Here is a 21,022-nt window from a genome sequence, read left to right as displayed (position 1 = left end):
GGTAGATCGATGGGTTCAAAGGATAAAAATGCCCGAAAAAGAAAAGTGACCAGTAGTCGAAATGACTTAATTGACAATAGAAACATTCAAGAAAAAGTCATGGACACGACTAGTGGTAAAAATATGGAAGAGACTCAAGTATATGAAGATAACAATGAGATCTCGATAGATTATACCATGACAGGAAAAGGTGGAATAGAATTAGTGTAGTTGTGGATAACATTTTTGCGTATAATGTTTCACATAATATCATTCATGAAAATGAGGATTATGAACCTAAATCTGTTGACGAATGTCGTAATAGAAAGGATTGACCCAAGTGGAAAGAAGTCATCCAAGCAGAACTAAACTCACTCACGAAACGTGAAGTTTTTGGACCTGTAGTTTATACACCTAAAGGTGTAAAACCTGTGGGATTTAAACGGGTATTTGAAAATAATGAGGTCACTAGATATAAAGCACGACTTGTTGCACAAGGATTTTCTCAAAGACCAGGCATTGATTGTGAGGAAACATATTCTCCTATGGTGGATGCTATTACATTAAGATATTTAATTAGTCTGATTGTATGTAAAAATCTTGATATGCATCTTATGGATGTAGTTACAACATACTTGTATGGATCTTTGGAAAATGAAATCTATATGAAAATCCCTGAAGGATTTAAGATACCTGAATCATATAATTTAAACTGTAGAGAATTATATTCAATCAAATTACAAAGATCTTTATATGGATTGAAACAATCAGGACGAATGTGGTACAATCGCTTAAGTGAATATTTATTGAAAGAAGGTTATCAAAATAATCCAATTTGTCAATGTGTTTTTTATTAAGAAATCACAGTCAGGATTTGCGATTATAACTGTATATGTTGATGATTTAAATATAATTGAAACTCCTGAAGAGCTTTCAAAGACAATAGAATATCTCAAAAACGAATTTGAAATGAAAGATCTTGGTAAGACAAAATTTTGTCTTGGCTTACAAATCGAGCATTTAGCCGATGAAATTTTTATTCATCAATCGACATATACAGAAAAACTTTTAAAAAGATTCTACATGGACAAAGCACACCCATTGAACATTCCAATGGTGGTTCGATCACTAGATGTAAAAAAGAATATCTTTCGACCTCGAGAAGATAATGAAGAGTTACTTGGTCTTGAAGTACCGTTCCTTAGTGCAATAGATACACTAATGTATCTTGCTAATAACACAAGACCGATATAGCATTTTCAGTAAATTTGTTGGCAAGATATAGTTCTTCTCCAACAAAAAGACATCGGAATGGAGTTAAGCATGTACTTCGTTATCTTTGAGGGACAATTGATATGAGTTTGTTTTATTCAAATAAATCAAACTTTGATCTAGTTGGTTATGCAGATGCTGGATATTTATCTGATCCACACAAAGCAAGATCTCAAACAGGTTATCTGTTTACATGTGGAGGAACTACTATATCTTGGTATCTGTAAAGCAAACCATGACGGCCACTTCATCGAATCATGCAGAAATTCTAGCAATTCATGAAGCTAGTAGAGAATGTGTATGGTTGAGGTTAATGACTCATCATATTTGAGAAACATGTGGTTTGTCTTTTAGTAAAAATTTACCAACAATATTATTTGAAGAAAATACCGCATGTATAGCACAAATCAAAGGAGAGTATATAAAAGGAGATAGAACAAAGCATATCTCACCAAAACTCTTCTATACGTATGACCTTGAAGAAAATGGTGACATCAGTGTTCAACAAATTTCTTCAAAAGACAACTTGGCGGACTTATTCACAAAAGCATTACCCGCATCAACATTTGAAAAGCTAGTGCACAACATTGGAATGCGACGACTCAAAGAACTTAAGTGATGTATCCATAAGGGGGAGTAGAAATATTTCCTTAAGAAATAGGAGTACTGCATTTTTTTCCTTTGACTATAATTTTTCTCATTGAATTTTCCTAGCAAGGTTTTTATGAGGTAGTTATTAATGTATAAAAATGATGTACTCTTTTTCCTTCACTAGGATTTTTTTTCCATCGGGTTTTTTTCCTAGTAAGGTTTTAACGAGGTATTTATTTTTATTTAATATGGATATCTAAGGGGGAGTATTGTAAATATAATAATATATTATAAATGTAGATATCCATAACCTACATAGGTTAGGGTCTAGGTTATGGATATCTACATTTATCCATAACCTACATAGGTTACAATTTTCATATAACTCTCACATTCAATTCCATATTGTAACATCCATCCCATTGAATTCCATAACGTAACTTATACCATAAGATGTCCTATAAATAGAGGAGTGTGGTGCCATTGTAAGACACACCACAATTGAGTTCAATTGTCTTCTCTTCTCCTTCTCTTCTCTATTCTTCTCTTTGTTTTGTTTCATTATTCTTTATTTCATAACAATTCCCAAATTTTCCATTCATTTCTCCCCTTCGTATACCCAAATTTCCTTCCCAAGCACGGGATTTTCCTAAATTTCTCCATCGCCCTACGGACAAATAGCTCTGACAAATAATTGTATGGAGAGCAATAACAATATTCTTCTTTTCTTTCCTCTCAAACCTCACCCATGGTGGTATGTAATCTTTCTTCTTTCATCTTTAATCTCTCTTTACTTACCCCTGATTTTGATTTTCCCATTTCTTCCTTTCTGGGTTTCTCTTCATCTTTTTTTTTTTTTTTTTTTTTTTTTTTTTTCCGTTTTCTTGTCCTTTTCCCTTTCTATTTTCCTATTCCTCTCAAATGAGGATTCATAAGTTTGAGGGTTTGCTGGGTCTGCTTTCTAAGGGAAGAAAACTCCGTCGTAATTTATTTTGGTTTTGTGTAAAAAATATCGAGATGCACTTGAGATGTTTGAAAATTTTGAACTGGAAGGTGGTTTTTACGTTGGTAGCTTCAGATCCCTCCATCGTCTCAAGTTTGTGACTTCGTCCCAAGCTTCACTGCTTGTGACTCGGCACCGGCCAAACGTGACTCCGCAAGTTCGAGATCTGCCGCCCGTGTCTCTGCCCCAAGGTCCACCACAATGTGACTCCGCTGCAAGCTGCCAAATCGTAAGTTTATCGATATCAATGATATTCGTAAAATCTTGCCTCAAAGATATTTGTTAAAATTCCTTTTTGAGTTTTTATGTGTATGGGGTTTGACGATTTTTTTAAAATTTCTTTTTATGCATTGTGATTTATGTTGATGTAGGTTTCCAATCCTTAAATTATCAGCACACAATTTCATAACATGTTCAACTTGTATTTATTTAATTTGGGTTGGCACTTCAAAATCTTGATTGATTGTAATATCTAAATTAATTACTTAATATCGGCCAAGCTTCATTGTGCTTTAATAGTGCTACCGGTTCTTAAAATGTATGGGTCATATTCTTTTGTCCTATTTGATACATGAGATGCAAACATAAATCTGAAGCAAAAAAATGGATAATTTACTCTAAATCTCATGGAGTAAATACGAAACATGCCAATGCAATACTCATTTTATATTTTACGATGGATATTTTTTTTTGGAAGTGTTGCATTGAACAGAGAATTGCTTCGTGACAATAATTTTAATATGTTTAATGTTTTTTCTTCCATGAACCATAAGGATTTGAGTAATTGGGCATCTCCATCATATGGGGTAAACAAATGCCATAATTAATGTCAAGTGATTGATTTCATATAGTCCATTTCATAACAATGTATCTTGACTACATCTCAATAATCTAATGAATCTTCTATTCTCTCATAATATTTTGGTTAAGTTTGCGAAACTATCGGGTACCAATGTCTAAATTATGGAAGCTAGATGTGACTCATGTTATTGCGTCCGCAGATGAGAATGGTGCATGCACTCAGACATATGAAGTCCTTGTGGGGATATTGAATGGAATATGGATTGTAAGTACAATTCTAATGATGTTTTTTTCTTTTTGAAATTATGCTTTCATTTAGATGAAAGTTGAAGTAATCATCAATATTAGATGTGATCTGAATTTTATATGATTCTTTTTAGTTGTTTATTTTTGTGCTTTGCACCAGTTGGCTCACTCCGCTTTGGGCCATTTATAGTTCCTTTTTAGAGGAAGGACGTATGTTATGCCATTTTTCTTATTCTTTCTTCTTCTATATATATATATATATATATATATATATATATATATATATATATATATATATATTTAAGAGCATATACAACTCTATCTATTTCATAAGATACAAATATCATAATTTGTACTGTAGATAGATATACATACATTATGTCTGAAGTATTAGGCTATGAGCCAGATATTATAAAAATGGAGTCTGGACAGAAACAATTCGAGAATGGATATTTTCTGCTATTCACTACTATAGAAAAAAAATCATATCATAGAAAAAAAAATCATATCTTTTTGTTTTGTTAATTTTTCTATGCACTTGGTTGTTCGTATTTGTTTTATAAATTTTTTGTGCACTTGGTTGATCGGCATGTCTTGTTCCTTTAATCTGCACAACTGACTTAATTTTCAACATTTAAAGCTTTGTAAGAATTAATGTATTTTGACTAGTTATATTTAAATTGTTGTTTCAGGGATTTCATGGCTTTTTATGCATCCTCCAAAACTTGCCTGGCTTTAAAGTCTCATTTGAGCATATAATGCTTAAACTAAAGGCATTGATCTTCTTAATAAACATTGGATAACTATTTTCAGGATATGGCATGACTCATTAGCAAAATTAATCGCTCATCCATTGGTCCCTTGCCATCTTGCTATTCTCCATCCCTGTAAGTCTAAAATTATAGTTTAATTAAGTTTATTGCATTTCGATATGATGTTGTGAAAAGTCAAATTTCCCTAGAATTTATTTATTTTGTTAAGCAAACCAAGCTTTCATTGAAAAGGATGATATTATTTACAAAGGTATACAAGTAGCCGAACTCACAAAAAGAGTTCTCATTGAAATTAAAGATTTGATTGCCAAGCTTTCTTTCTTTCTTTCTTTTTCCAGTTTGTTTTTTTATGCTTGCGTTCCTTAGTTTTTGAGGAACCTATTTCATTAATCAATCCCACTTTAGTTTCCTTATTTTCCAAATTGTGAACAACTTTTATTAACAAGTCGATAGAGTTTGTTGTTTTAGATTTCCAAAAGGTTCATTTATTATTTTGCATTTATGACCACAGCTGCACATTATAGCCAACATACATATTTTCGTTAACGAAGAGATAATATGTTTGAAGAATTAACTTCATGAATTGAGACGACTCAATTCATGATTTCATGTGGGGTCTAATGTTGAAATCCTTATTCTTTTCTACACGTAGGAAAACACTTATTAAGAGCATGTTGCGAAAGAATTCAGAGCATATAGGCCAAATGTTACCTTTTTCTCATATTTACAGTTTACGGACTTTAAGATTTTCATATTAGACATATATAGAGTTAGGCTGACAATTTTTCCATATGGTAAAAGTTTGAGCTATTGTAATTAAGTATGTAATGTTAATTATATGTATGGTTCAATGATATATGCAATTTATTGAAATATTAGTTCATTGATGGAAAGTTTTGGTTGATTCAATTGTTCAATTAATATGATTAGTTTAGCAACTTTGTGAAATCTCAAAGGCTCTACGAAGGACTTCAAAACAGGTGCAATAAAATTATATGGATATTTCAAATTGTACAATTTTTCATTTGAAAAAATAAAAAAGTCAAGTATAATTTTACTTGACGATTAAAAACTATAAAAAACCCTCTTGTTCTTGACACTACATTACTTGACGCATTGAAAAGCATTAAGTAAACCAATACTTGATAGGTAAAAATGTCAAGTAAATCTTTTGCTGTAGTAGATAGGTCGGGAATGGGTTTGCTATGCCTGATGTGGACATTTACGGTGTTGGGAGAAAGGAATAATTATTTCCTTTTTCCTGACGCCATGCATATATACGTTGGGAATTAGGTGTCCATTATCGACGTATACGTTGATCGCGTCAGGGAAAAGGAAACAATTAAATAATTAGTTTGTTTTTCTCCGATGCCATGAATACAACGTCGAGAGTTGAGGTTACTGTTCTCGACGTCGTAAGTCAAACGTCGAGAAGCTGGAGCACTATACCCTACCTCAGGAATAATGGGGATCTCTCAACGTTTTTGTTGTGCGTCTTTTTTTAGTCTTTTTTTGTTTTTTTATGTATTAAAGAAATGTAGGTTTAAAATGTATATTGAATGTTTAGAGGTTTAGGGTTGAAATTGTTGAAATATATGTTTAAATGTATATTGGAATTGTTAGAGGTTTAGGTTTGAAATTGTTGAATTTGTTAAAATATTTCAAATTGTTGACATTGGAATTGTTGAAATTGTTGAAATTGTTTTAATTGTTGAAGTTGTTGGGAGGGGACTATAATGGATTAGGACCTATAATAGATTGAGAAAGTTGTTTGTTGGAAGTGTTAGTTGAAGCATTTTAATTAATTTATTATGTATCTTCTGCAATTATGGTAGCCTTTAGTTTTAATTTGTTATTATGTTTTGTTTGTTGAAATTGTTGCTCTAGGAGAGCTAAAATGGATTATAGTGGGCCTATAATGGATTATAAAGTTTGTTGGAAATGTTAGGTAGCTTGTATAGATTGAAGTAACTTGTGATTACTTTGTTTTGGCTATTCTGTAATTATAGTAGCCTCTTGAGTTTAAACTTAGCTTTAGTGAAAGTTGGGAGATTGGATACTTATGCGATGTAGGTTATTCATGGAGTAAGTTTGAGCATTTGAGAAGAGGAATATAAGACTAATAAAATCTATTTATGTTTTAGGTCTTTAACGATGGACAAAGTTTGAATGAAACTTAGGAATAAATTCTCGTTTGAGTATAGGGAAGGAGTGTTCCAATTTTTAGAGGTTGCAAAGTCCCACGTCGATGATTATGGACGAATAAAGTATCCATGCAAGAGATGTATGAACTCAATTTAGGACTCATTAAAAGGTGTGGAGCGACGTCTTTTAATAATTGAAATATCCTCTCTTATATAGACTATGTGTATCATGGAGAGCCAGTGAACTTGCATAGAGGTATAGAAAGATTTAATGAGGGAACTAGTAGTAACCCTTTTGATAAAGGAACTAGCAGTAAACTTTTTCACTAAGAAAATAAAATGTTAGGTATGTTGATTTACAAGCTTCGATTGAACATGAAGAAGAAACGAAGCAAGATTTGAAGAATGAGATGTCGTTTAATATTTGTGTAGAACAAGAGACAACAAACATATTTCAGAAGTTATCGAATGAAGCACTGAATGAGCTATACCCTGGTTGTTCAGAATTTTTGTCCTTGAACTTTTTGGTTAAGTTGATGCATATCAAGGTTCTCAATGGTTGGAGTAACAAGTCCTTTCGAGATGTTATAAGAATTGTTAAAAGCAGTGTTTTCAATTGGCACTACTATCCCTAGTTCATTCTACGAAGCCAAACGACAACTACGTGATTTAGGTTAGAGATACAAAACTATTCATCAGTGTAAGTACAACTGTGTATTGTACTAGAAGGAATTTGGCGATTGGCAACATTGTTTAACTTGTGGTGAGTCTCGGTAGAAGGTTAGTCATAACAAAGGGAGATCTTTTTTTTGTATAAGGTATTTTGCGACTTTCGTTGATTGTCAAGATTATCATGATTGTTTGTATCGTAAGAAGACTCGTTTAACATGAGATGACATAAGGAGAAACGAGTTGAAGTAGAGTATGTGTTGAGACATCCTGCTGATGTAGAGGGATGGAAGCATTTTGATTGTGAATTTTCCAATTTTTCTTTAGATTCACGGCACGTTCATTTGGGACCACCTTCAGATGGGTTTAATCTGTTTGGGAATATGAGTACCTCGTATAGTATATACCTTGTGGTGTTAATTTCTTATAATTTGCCACCTTGGAAATGCACGAAAGAGTCTAATTTCTTCATGTCATTGCTCATATAGGGTCCAAGATCTCTTGGTAGAAAAATTGATGTTACATACAATCGTTGATTGAAGAATTAAAGGAGTTATGGACTTTTGGTATGCATACTTATGATTCTCTTATCGGTCAGTTCTTTCAATTGTATGCAGTTTTGTTGTGGATAATTAATGACTTTTCAACGTATGTTGACTTATTCGGGTGGAGTACAAAAGGGTATTAGGCATGTTCCATATGCATGAGAGATAGATCGCCATTCTGGATAAGAGGAAAAATATCTTTCATGTGAAATTGACGCTATTTTTAAGAGAACCATGTTTGGCATAGAAGTAAGCTACATGATGAAAAGGATGAGCGTAAGTCTCCTTTAGTTGTACTTAATGGGCATTATATTTTGGAACAACTAGATTTGTTGGAGTTTCCAGGTATGAGTAAACATCATTCACTAAATGATAACAAAAGAAAGAGAGCTCTTAATTGGACTAAAAGAAGTATCTTTTTCCAACTTTTTTTTTATTAGGCAAGACTACTTCTACGTTATTAATTGGATGTAATGCATATTGAAAAGAATTTTTTGTAGCAACTTGGTTGGAACACTGTTGAATATTGAAGGAAAAACGAAGATACCACGAATGCTCAGTTGGACCTATAAGATTTGAAAATAAGAAAGGGTTTACACCTAATAGAAGCCAGAAACAAATTTGTGAAGCCGCATGCAATGTACATGTGACTAGTAGTGAGCGAGTTGTGTTTTGCAAGTATATGAAATTAGTTAAGTTTCCCAATAGATTCGTTTATAATATTTCACGATGTGTGAATGCAGAGACGAGAAAATATCATGTCTTAAAACACACGACTGTCATGTTTTGCTACATCGACTTCTCCTTATTTATGTTCGGGTATATCTAACGAAAGATGTGTCCACTGCTGTAACTAAATTGTGTGGTTTTCTTTACTTGTGCGCAAGAACGATACGAATAAGTGATTTGGATCGATTGCAATCAGGTATCATAATCATACTTTATAAATTAGAAAGAATATTTTCACTTGTCTTCTTCGACGTAATGATACACCTTGCCGTTCACCTACCATACGAAATCAAAGTTGTTGGTCCGATCTCTTACAGTTGGATGTTATCCCATTGAAAGAAGTTTACGTACATTAAAACAATTTGTTCGAAACAAAGCACGTCTTGAAGGATATATTGTAGAAGCATATGTGATGAATGAATCATGGATTTTTTGTTCGAGATATCTAAGTGGGATTGAAGCTCGATTCATTAGAGATGAGACTTTTTGTTCGAGATATCTCATGATTTCTTCTCACTTGTGATGGGACCTTCACTTGAGGTTTGCTCTTACATTGGATGCATTGTGGTGGAGTACAATTTTACAAGGTACAACATGATTCATGATGCACTATACAAAACATTGGAGTCATGGTAGTCAATAAAAACAGTGGCAGGGGAAGCATCAACAACAATTTCAATTGTGTTTTAGGTGAAACATTTCACGTTCAATATTCGTTGGGACAACGTGTTTGGCTATTTAAGTGAAATGGTTTGACATGGACAACAACAGAATCCATAGGACACACGTGGAATTAAGGTTCAAATCAATTAACATGTCACATTTTTTGTTTTCTGAGGAATCAGTCACTGTGGCATTCCATATACATCAAGTCTTTTACTCGAAGGCCCAAAAAATGGTACCAATTGAAAATTTGTTCAAGTGGTTCAAAATAAACGTATATGGATGTGTCTGAAGTGGATGATGTTAAGAATGAGTAATTGAATGTATCGAAAATCATTGTTGGATATCGTGTGGATGAATACATTGAGGATGACACTCTATGCAGACACGACGTTGATTCTGTTTGTTTTAATGTTCTAAAACTCATATATAGTAAATATAATCTATTGTCTGTTATTAATAAAATGTTATTATTATAATTTCAATAAGCGTAATTGATTATATTATTAGTTTTGTCTTAATAACCTTAATCCAATAAACTAACATCCTAAGTTGTTTGACGAGTCTTAAACAATATCTAAATATATATAGGGATAAATGTTTGAGATCAGCTTAAAGGGTCTATAGTATAGGGATAAAGTTGGGTACCTTATCTTGGTAACATTAGGGATTCAGCTCACTTTGTATTTGATACAAACGTAATAATCCAACTCATTCATGTAGGTTACATGCAAGTAAGGGTATCTTATGCAACGAGTTTGCATAAGACCGGACCAAGAAATAGTAACCATTAGATGTAACTCATTCATGTAGGTTATATGCAAGTAAGAGTATCCTAAGCAATGAGTTTGCATAAGACCGGACCAAGAAATAGTAACCATTAGAAATCCTAAGTGTATTATGAAATCCTATCTGGAAGGGATTGCTCTTTGATTTGTACGAATAAAAGTGGGAAGATTGTCGACTCAATATGCTTTTTATCATTTTGAGGACAAAACCAAGTGGGAAGCTGAGAACATAATCACATAAGATTGAATTCACTTCTTACCAACTTTAGGGTAAGTAGATGAGCTTTCCTTATCAGTCTTTGGGACTTGAACAAAGGGCTCTACCCTTTCTATGGCATATGAGAGATTTCTGTTTAGTGGTTGGATCATAAACAAGTTGTTTATTAGAGGAGCACTGGTAATTAAGGACTAGAAGTAGCTAAGGGGTATAACGGTAATTTGACCCAGCTGGTATTACGAACACTTGTGAAGGACTAACTCACTGTTATTGGTCTATATCAATGGACACAAAAATATATGTACAATGAGAAGAGTTCAACTCTAAGTCTTTCGTGGAGTGTACACACAGTTAACGAATATTGATTAATGTGATTAATGAGTTTAGCCAGTTAATCTCATATCATTGTAGCTTTTGATATGTTGGTCTATTAGATTCCATTCCTAACTCGTAAAGGGTAATGATATTTGTTTATATCGGTTGTAATTTGAAATGATCAAATTTACTTTGGAAATTAATATAATGTATGATGATACATTCAAATATAAAGTTTATATTTTAATTAAACTTTATTATATAAATTTAATTTTGGATATTATTCAAAACTAATTTATAAGAGAATAAAATAGGGGCATTTTCAATTATAGCAAAATAAACTGAAATATATTGTAGCAAAAATTTAAATTTTATCAATGATAGAAACTGATAAACTTCTATTACTGTCTATCAGTGTCACTGATAGAAACATATCAGTTTCTATCAATATCTATCATTGATAGAATATGACATATTCTTATATTTTGAAAATAGTTTGTTTAATTTTCTATTTTTGATAATTTCTCAATAAAAGATTTGAATGAGTTCAAATATTAATTTAATGTGAATTAGATATATATTAAAACTATAGGTTAAAATTTAATGTGTATATGATACACATTAAAAACTATAGGTTATGAGAGAAATTTATATTTGTATATGATTCAAATTTGGATTAAATTAATATCAGATATTTAATTTAGTAATGAATTAATTGGAGAATCAATTAATAGTTTACTTTTGTTTTATTTAATTAAATTTGATTTAATTATATTAATTAAATTCAAACTATAGGATAGGTGAGAGATGAATATTAATTAAATATGATTTAATTAATTATTTATTTTATATTAATTTAATTTAATTTGTTAAATTAGTAGGGAACATGAGTGGTTTCCCTGCGTTCCCATATACTCTTTAAGAAGAGGAAGCATGTATGAAAAAAAAAAAAACAGATAAGTTCTAGGAATTCCGCGTATTAACACTAGAAGAAATTTGGTCTTTAATGTCGGTTTAAAACTGACATTAAAAGTCTTTAATGTCGGATGACAACCAACATCTTTACCAGCGTTATTAAAGGCCTTTAATGTCGGTTGGGCTTTACTGTCGGTTTAAAAAGGACATTAAAGGCCTCTTTAATGTCGGTTTTCAACCGACATCTTTGGTAGTGTTATTGAAGTCCTTTAATGTCAGTGGGCTTTAATGTCGTTTTAAAACCGACATTAAAAAGGCCAACAATGTCGATTTATAACCGACATTATAAATCCCAATAATGTCAGTTTAAAACCGACATTAAAGCCTTATTTTGGATCCATTTTTACAAATTTATTTTTATTTAATTGTTGCATTATTGTCCATTTTTTATAAACCAACATTAGATTCATGTAGATAAATATTTTTTCGCTCCAACAAATCAATATAATCAATATTATTTTAGAAACTATAATATTTGTCTTTTACATTTGTATACATAAAATGAAATTTTAATATTGTGTTTATATATACATTCTACAGCGGTACATGAAACAAAATCCTAATACAAGACCTAAATAAGAAATCCTAAACGCCTTCTCAGTCTTCATCCTTCAGTAATAGCCTGGGTATCTACACAATCACTTAGCTTTCAACCCGATACGTCTTCAATCATTCTACAAGCAATATCAAAATAAACCATTAATCTTCAAAATTATTCTAACAGAATCAACAATAATTGTAACCCAAATTTGACATCCTTTTCTCCCTCCTCTTTCTTTTTGGCACCTGAAACCATATCAACATTAAAACACATGAAACAAAGGGGATAAATAAAAAATACAATTATAAAGTGATGAAGCACAAATAAAGGTATTAATAGAACTAGAATACAAGTCTCTTTTCATTCCCTTAAATACTGCATATTGTTTATTGATCTCGGCCATGGCCTTTTCTACAAAGGCATCCACCTTGTCATTGTATTTCTCGTAGAACATGGGCACAATGAAGAGCACGATAACTTCTGTTACACGTTGATTTGATAAAAAAAAAGTAAATAAAAGGCAAGACTTCAAAGAAGTAAAAGGAATACAAATTTATTAAAATGTATAACTAAACCTTATTCATCCATCTAGAGTTGTCATATCGGTCCAACAATCGTAGCAAGAATCTCCACTATCAATAATAACACGTACACAACAAATAATAATGTATAATTTTTTTTAGCAAGAAACTAGAAGATATATAAGGTATACTTGAATATCTCAACTAGGTTGGTATATTCTTAACACCCTTAACATATATCAAACTAAAATAGAAATTTTTTCCATAATTTAAAAAAAAACCAAAAGAGTACATGAAGAACATAACATAGCCACCAACTTTATCAGTAATATTCACCTCACCACGAGATAACAATTGGCCCAAAGAAGAGCTTACAGTTGTTCAGAATGGAATTGTTTAAACTACATATATACGTACATACTCTTCATTATTAAATCTCTTTTGTTTGTCCCTCTACAGAGCATCTTACTCTTAATTTTATAAAATTACTCATCAACAACAACATTGTTTTTATAGAGAAAGTTAAACAATGGAGAAAAAAATGACATGACGCGCAAACAAAAATTCCTAAGTACTTGAATTTTGGAACTTGAAATAACTGCCGTAAAATTGAACCATTTGAGATATATATACCTAGCTAAACAAAGTCCTCCTAACTAACAATATTCTCTTAAGGGCAAAAAAGCAAGTTCCAATTATGAAATTTTAACTACAAATACTTGCAATACAAAATTCTTTTTCTCGAACAAAAAGAAGTTTCTATCAACCTTAAGGAAGTCTAAGCACCTGGTTTGAAAATATTAGAACTTACTTTCACAATATTTTAGCTGGAGAAGAGAGCTCGTCGATTTTGTTACTGTCAAATCTTGACAGTCATTGTGACTTGCTAAAGCAGCTAAACCAATAGCATTTGATACAGCCAAGGCAGACTGGTACCAACTTCTTATGAGCTTTCAACGTTCTTGTCTTGTTTTCTGTCATGTCCCAAAGCTCCAGTGACTAAAAGCCAACAATTCCATTTAAAACAGAACAATCTCAATGTTAAAACTTTGGTGTTAAATAATATCAGAAGACAGAAAGTGTGCAAAATCAATTGCAGTTATATCAAGTAATCTTATCCAATAAGAGTATTTGTCAAGTCATCTTATTATCACATCATTAAATGTTTCTAACTGTTCAGGTGGATTAGTAATTGCAAGCAACAATGCAAAAAAATTATAGAAGTTAAACAATCCCATGTGCAATATGAGACTGTAAGCATGAAACAACTTGAAATGGCTTTTAAGGACCAAAGCATTATAGATATATTACTTGCTTCTAGAGAATATTGCCAACTTTTCACTCAAGAGTTAATAAAATAGCATGTGAAATTAAATATTAGTGACTAACCTCATGAGAGCCAATGATCAAAACAAGTATGAAATGTGTTTCCATTGCATTTCAACTCATGAATGCAGTCTCTCCTCTGCTACCAGAACCAAATTTCCATACTTTAGCTACATCGTCATTGGTAGATGCTATAAAATGTCTCAGAGCTAATAATGAGATTTGAGTGCAAAAAACTAGAAATATATAAATGTCTTTTTAGCATAAGAATCTAACGAGGGACCAAAGTTCACCTAGTAGAACACTTTCACACCGTTTGCATCATACCAAACTTGGATTTGAGAGCAGACAAAGTAAGATAAATTTCAATGATAGCATGAAAATATGTGAATAACAAATATCCATAATGAGAAAATATTCAACGACTTCATTATATTCAAGAGAATCGTATGACTACATGAGGCATCAATAACTTTGACTCTAGAGCCCTAAGCATTAATGATTTCCAAATGCATTAAGATATTGATTGCCTTAGGTCAAACATAGCTTTCTAAATTTTATAATAACTAACAAATAATAATAATCAGAACATTACCCTTTGGTTGCCCTACTTGTATACAACTTGGTGTGGGATGAATAGCCTTGTTCATAAGCAACAAGCACAACTCATCACCTAAAATTATACCTGGACCTTCAACCTTTGGTTAATTTTCCAAGTAAATTTCACACAGTTGTACAGAACCTATACCTATAGAACAAATCTCGTTCTCATACAATGATGTATTGATTAATATTGCATTGCAAATAAACCTATGGTAGATGTCACAGAATAAATTGTATTTCAAGTATCAGGCATCAAAGCCACCTCTCTACAGTTTATGTTCGTTAATATGTACTTGAAGAGTAAAAAAGAATAGAGTTAGTATTTTGATCAAGGAAGTTCAAGAGTTTTGAAAATTTTCTCTTGACATAGCAAGCTCGAAGTCTCCAACAATGTAGCCTCTGCAACACAGTTTTTGTGATTTCTTCCTCTGACAACCCCATCTCTATCAAGTTCAACCTAAAATTTTTTTTCAAGAAATTCAGTATTCAACCATTATTCCCAAAAAGGAAGACAGAATATAGATTACCACAAGCTCAAAAATGCAATTTAACCATATGGTAAATAGTTGGAAAAAAGCCATTGAAAATCTAGTTCTCATCCCTGTTATCACAAGAAAACTTTAACCATTCTTTCACAGATCTTGTACACTCAAACTTGCAAAAGTTGAGAAGTAAATGTCAGGAACAAACTCATCCTCATCTCATTTTACAGAACTTATTGAGGAAAGGATTGTAGAGACCTTTTTGTTGAAAAAGATAACCATAAACTAAAACGACATGTGATTTTATGTATACATAACCTTCCTTTTAATGAAAAGACATGGAAGAACATACCATCATCCAGAATACCAACCCACAAAAGGGAACACAATAGAATAAAAGGGTGCTAGGCTATCAGCAAAGCAAAGAAAAACGAACATGAGAGGAGAGGAGATAACCAACCTCATAGCTCACTAGTCACAAATCTTTGATCTCTGAACTCCTAAAAAGTCTAAACATCCTCTCAAGTCAAATCCCTCAAAGAAAGGGACAAACACTCAACCGAATGATTTTGCCCACCCCAGAATCCTCGAAAGCAATTTATTTTTATAGCTAAGCAGATTGAGACTTAGGAAGTGGTACAGAAATACGCAAATTTTTGTCACGGAACGTATGCAAGGAAGTAAGATGAAAATGCAAAGTTGTAGGAAAAAAATTCATTAGGGAGAGATTAGTGAGAGAAGGTCTATTAATACTAATAGAGAAATCAGTAAAAGAAAAGGTGCGTTTTATGAGATTAAAGATCATTTTAGCCAAAATCAGATGATGGAAGCACATGTGAGTATTATTATCCTCTTCCTAGGAAACTTATAGTCGTCACAGACAAATTATGGAACACTTCTAATCTATCAAACCATTGAAAACACTTAAACAACATACAGTTATAGCCACTTCCAATATAGCATTCCAATGTTTTGTTATTAAGAATGTGAATCTAACCTGGTGGAAGGGATTGCTTCAACTTGTCCACTTTTTCAGAGTCGAAAACATAAAGAGTATAAAGATTTATGAAGCATCGAACTTTGAACTTCACCACATCTTCGCTCCTCTTAATTTTCACAGAACGAGCATCCTTCCTTTTACATTGAAAACACAGAGTATAAAGATATTTGCTCGACGACGCTTGAAGGCAAATGAGTGTGAGAGGAAATCAACCAACGGCTACCCGAGCGAGCGACATGATGATCGGCATCCTGTGGCGTATGGTTGAGGGAGACGGCATGACTGTGTTTTAGGTCTTGGGTGAAAAAGAGAGAGTTTAGAGAAAATTAGTGGGAGGCTAAGAGAAGCTTCCCCCACTTTTTCCCATTTGTATTTTCCTTACCATCCTTTTCTTATAATTACCTTTAATGTTGGTTTTAAAAAGTGGATCTTTAATGTAGATTTAAAATCGATATTGATCCTTTATCTTTGATGTCGGTTTAAAACTGACATTAAAGATCCACTTTTTTAAAACGACATTAAAGGCCCGTGTTCATTTTTTCTAACCGACATCATTGGTCATATTTCTTGTAGTGTAAGAATTCTTTTAAAGAAAAATCTTTTCTCAAAACTTCCCTTCCAATTTTGGTTCACACAAACCAAAATTTCATTATCAGATAATAAGAAGATCTCCAAGTGGTAGTACCCCAATTTGGCATTTGACAGATGTAGAGTCATCAACGAGAGTAAGCTTTCTTCTTTGTATTATATTTTTATAGCATGCTTAGCCTTATAATTTGTTTCTGTAATTGCTTTTGCCAATGTACTGGTATTTTTAGGTTCCCAAATTAACTTGAGTAATGGTTCTATTTAATTATTCCGTTGCTTAGGGCTCTTATCCCTTCGGATCCTACAATGGTGGAAAGATCGATTATGTTGACGACTTCATAAACGATGATGATGAACAATTATCATCTCAAAGTGGATAAAGTGACAACGAATAACAATGATGAATCATGTATCCACATATTTCTTTTTATATATATATATATATATTTAGTTTGATATATTCTCATTTGTTTAATTAATTTTTGGTTTTATGTCCACAGGTACTATGTCATTAATTTTCAACGGTTTCCAAGAGTCGGATGATCTATTTCTAGAGTTTGACGATTTGTTGAATAACACGAAAGGATTGACCTCGGTGAGCCATACTTCAAGTTAGTCCTGTTACATAAACATTTACATTAACAATTGCATAAACATGAAGTTTTGTTTTTTATAGTGCTCTGTTTTTGTAGATGGCTCTCAACCCATTCGCACTCTAAGAAGACATCAGCACTCTCGAAACCCTATGCTGGAGAGATACGTATAGCAGAATGGGAAGATCCCAATATTAATCACCTCAAGAGCGAATAAGCTAATCTTACCACATGTTGATCGGCTCAACAACACCATCGGTATGCTTACGCAAGATACATTTCAAATCCGTTGACTTAAGTGGCGTAATGTTCCTCTAGAGTACATTGAGGTCATTAAGGACTGCTTATAGGTAAGTTTATAAATTACGTTACATATATGTTAAACCTACATATACAGAAACCTAAACCATATGTTCTTTCCTTTTGTAGTAATGGTTTGTGCTCGATTTCACAGATCAAGCACTTACTCAATTAGTTAAGCATCAAATGCTCAGCACATAGAAAGAGTTCAGGGGAGACAACCATAGACATTTCAAGAAGTTCAGCAACCATGAACAAGCACGTGCCAACCTACCACACAAATTGGTGAATCGTGTGGAAGATTGACACTTCCTCTGCAATCACAGACTAATAAAGCTTCTAGGGTGAAACAACCTTACAACCACAGTAGTGGATCCAAGTTATTCCTACAACGACAATATGAGCTCACTAAACAACGAGGTCAACCAATGGATCGTGTGAAGTTGTATAGAGAAACACATACAAATGAAAGTGACTAATTCATTTCACAGGCGGCCCTAGATACACATGTAAGTTTATGAAAATCTTTTCTTGTATCACTACAAAAAATCAGACTTTTTCCAATGCATCAAACGATGTCGACATAAAAAACATCGAAAATAAGGGGCTATTCTAATGCATAAATCAAGGCCTCGGGAATAAGGGTCTATTCCCGACGGCAAAATAATGCGTCGTGAAAGGTGTCGAAAAATATGGGTTTTCCCGATGCCATGCATAGTGCGTCGGGAAAGGCATCGGGAATACCCCTTATTTCCGATGTGTTAATTTGTGCATCGGGACATTTTATGGGTTTTCCCGACGCACTATGCATCGCATCGGGAAAGGCATCAATAATAAGTGGTATTCCTAACGCTCATTAAATGCGTCGAGAAAACTGATGTTTTCTCTATTCCGTGTTGGGGATTTCCCGATGTTTTCGGGCAACGTTGGGAAATCTCCTATATATTTCATTTTGATTCTGTTTTAAACAAAATCGAAACGAAGAAGAAAAAAAATCCCCTTCCTCGTCGCCACTGCTGCCCTTCCTCGCCGCTCGTCCATCCTGCACCGCTTCCCTTTCTCGTCGCCGTCCGTTGTCGTCTGTCACCATATAGGCAAGTTTAAAATAAGTTTACTTTAGGTTTAGAATTTAGTTTAGGGTTTTTTTTTAAAAAATTGTTTTAAAATTTTGTTTTGGATTAGATTTTTGAATTGAAATGTTGTTAGTGTGTAGTATTGTTAGTGTAATTGAAATTTGAATTGGGGGGGGGGGGGAAGGGGTTATGGTTGAATTCAAATGAAAAGGGGGAGGGGGTTATGGTTGAATTCCAATTTTAATGAAGGAGGGAGGGTTATGGTTGCATTGAAATTTGAATGGGAGGGGGGAAGGAGTTATGGTTGAATTCAAATTTTAATGAAGGTGGATGGTTATGGTTGCATTGAAATTTGAATAGGAGGGGGGAGGGGTTATGGTTGAATTCAAATTTTAATAAAGGGGGGAGGGTTATGGTTGCATTGACATTTGAATGGGTGGGGGGAAGGGTTTATGGTTGAATTCAAATTTTAATGAAGGGGGGTTATGGTTGCATTCCAATTTGAAGGGGGGTTAATGGTATCCTGTTTGTGTTGAATAACTTGGTTGTTGATTTCACTTGGCTATTCTGCAGTTATGGTAGCCTTTTTTTGTGTTGAATATGTTTCTATTTGGGATGACTATCCTACAGTTATGGTAGCCTTGTTTGTTTTGAATTTGTTTCATGTTTGGATGGCTTGTAAGGTAGCGTTGTTGGAAGGGGTAGGTAGGATGCGAAGATTTTTGAAGTATTTTGTTGTTAATAATTAGGTTGTGTTGGCTATTCTGCAGTTATGTTAGCTTCACGAGTGGAATGAATGCAAAAGTCGATAGAAGACTTGACTCAGGCACAACAAGGACAACCCCATGATCCTTAGCTTTGCGGTACGTATATATGTCTGCATTATTCTTAAGTTTTTGCAATGATAGTATGTAATGAACATATAGATATATGTACTAAACTTACTTACTTTTGTATCATTGTAGGACCTAAGGTGTAGAATGGCGCGTACGAGCCTCGTTAGGAGACGTATGACTTTGTTTGCAGTTTTTTGTATTATGAAAACTACATTTTTTGTATTATGAACATTATTAATTGTGTTTTTTAAACTTATTAACTATCTTTCTTTTTAATTTGTGTTTTTATTTATTAATTTATAATGAACTTTTTTTAATTTAATTCAAAACGTCAGAAAAATATTTGAGCAATTCGAATGTCGTTATTTTACAAAAATATTTAAGGAAAAAATTAAAAATTACATATTTTTAAAAAAATATATGTAAAAAGGAATTACCAACGCAACAAAACATCAGGAATAGGATGCACAAAAACGTCGAAAGAAATCATTCCAGAATTCTCGACACCGGTGGTTTCGTCGCCAAAATGGCATCAGGAGAAGAATTCCCGACGCCGTAGATGGCATCGGGAAACACGATGTTGGGAGAGGCATTCTTGACACGTGTCGGGAATGCCTCTCCCAACTCACTTTTTCCGACGTGTGGCTTGATGCCGCGAAAAACGTCGGCATATCCTTTCCCGATGATTTTTTCACTTTCCTCGACGTTTTTGTGTGTCAGAAGTACCCCCGTCTGTTGTAGTGTATTTTCTACTTTTAATTGTCAATTCATAACTTAAAACTTTTAGTGTAGAATCAAATGCTGGAACTCTAGTCCCAACCCACCCCAGAAAGTTTTCAACCTCTCTTCGAGAACGAGATATGTGAGATCGTTTTTGGTAGACAACTAGACTACTTAAAAGGTCTTGTCGGGGCCCTAAGCCAGAGTCTTGAAAGGCTGGTAGCAGTTCCTCGATTGTCTTCATACGAAAAAGAGATGCACTCCATCGAGGTTAGTGAACTAAGAGCTAGCTTTGAAAACACTCAACAATTAATTGAAGAACAATGAAGAACGTCAAAATTGCATGCCCGACAAATGGAAGAAATGAAGAAGATGATTGGGAAAATGAGTCGAACACAGAGAGGATCTTGAACACTTAGGTACGTATTTTTCAACTTTTAAGTTGTTTAATTTGTTATCAGTGATATATATCTAAATTTTCTTTTATGGCATTGTAGGTGTGGACTTGTAAGAATATGGCGTCCCCGACGATTAGGAGATCATTCATTTTTCTTCTTTTCTATGTAATGTCTTCAAAGAATTTTTAATTTTTGAATATCTGGATTTAATTTTTAATATAAATACATTCTGGTATTTTAATAGTTTTTTATTAATTTTGCGTTAGTTTTCTTTCAAATTTTGATTGAATTTAAATCCAATCAGAACCCCAAAGAGTACCTCACGAAAAAT

At 33.0% G+C, this 21,022-nt stretch overlaps 2 long non-coding RNA genes across 6 annotated transcripts; both read left to right on the top strand.

The window, feature by feature from the left end:
- The first annotated feature begins 2,462 nt into the window (after window positions 1-2,462).
- Window positions 2,463-5,423, top strand: LOC127149330 (uncharacterized). Of its 4 annotated transcripts, XR_007820803.1 has the most exons (5): window positions 2,463-2,596; window positions 2,896-3,074; window positions 3,847-3,911; window positions 4,706-4,779; window positions 5,318-5,423. It is a non-coding gene; the product is annotated as an uncharacterized LOC127149330 (long non-coding RNA). The 4 variants fall into 4 exon arrangements; XR_007820801.1 differs by lacking the exon at window positions 2,463-2,596 and having other exon boundaries at window positions 2,704-3,074; XR_007820804.1 differs by lacking the exon at window positions 2,463-2,596 and having other exon boundaries at window positions 2,704-3,074; window positions 4,585-4,779.
- An 11,392-nt stretch (window positions 5,424-16,815) lies between these two features.
- On the top strand, window positions 16,816-19,847 carry LOC127149329 (uncharacterized). 2 transcript variants are annotated; one of them, XR_007820800.1, is made up of 7 exons: window positions 16,816-16,908; window positions 17,053-17,180; window positions 17,272-17,366; window positions 17,464-17,714; window positions 17,794-18,173; window positions 19,508-19,600; window positions 19,703-19,847. It is a non-coding gene; the product is annotated as an uncharacterized LOC127149329 (long non-coding RNA). The 2 variants fall into 2 exon arrangements; XR_007820799.1 differs by having other exon boundaries at window positions 17,272-17,382.
- The last annotated feature ends 1,175 nt before the right edge of the window (window positions 19,848-21,022 follow it).

This window comes from Cucumis melo, chromosome 5 (genome assembly GCF_025177605.1).
Source record: "Cucumis melo cultivar AY chromosome 5, USDA_Cmelo_AY_1.0, whole genome shotgun sequence".
Lineage (NCBI taxonomy): Eukaryota > Viridiplantae > Streptophyta > Magnoliopsida > Cucurbitales > Cucurbitaceae > Cucumis > Cucumis melo.
Note: the sequence above shows the minus strand (reverse complement) of the source record. Positions and strands in the feature narration are given on the sequence as shown.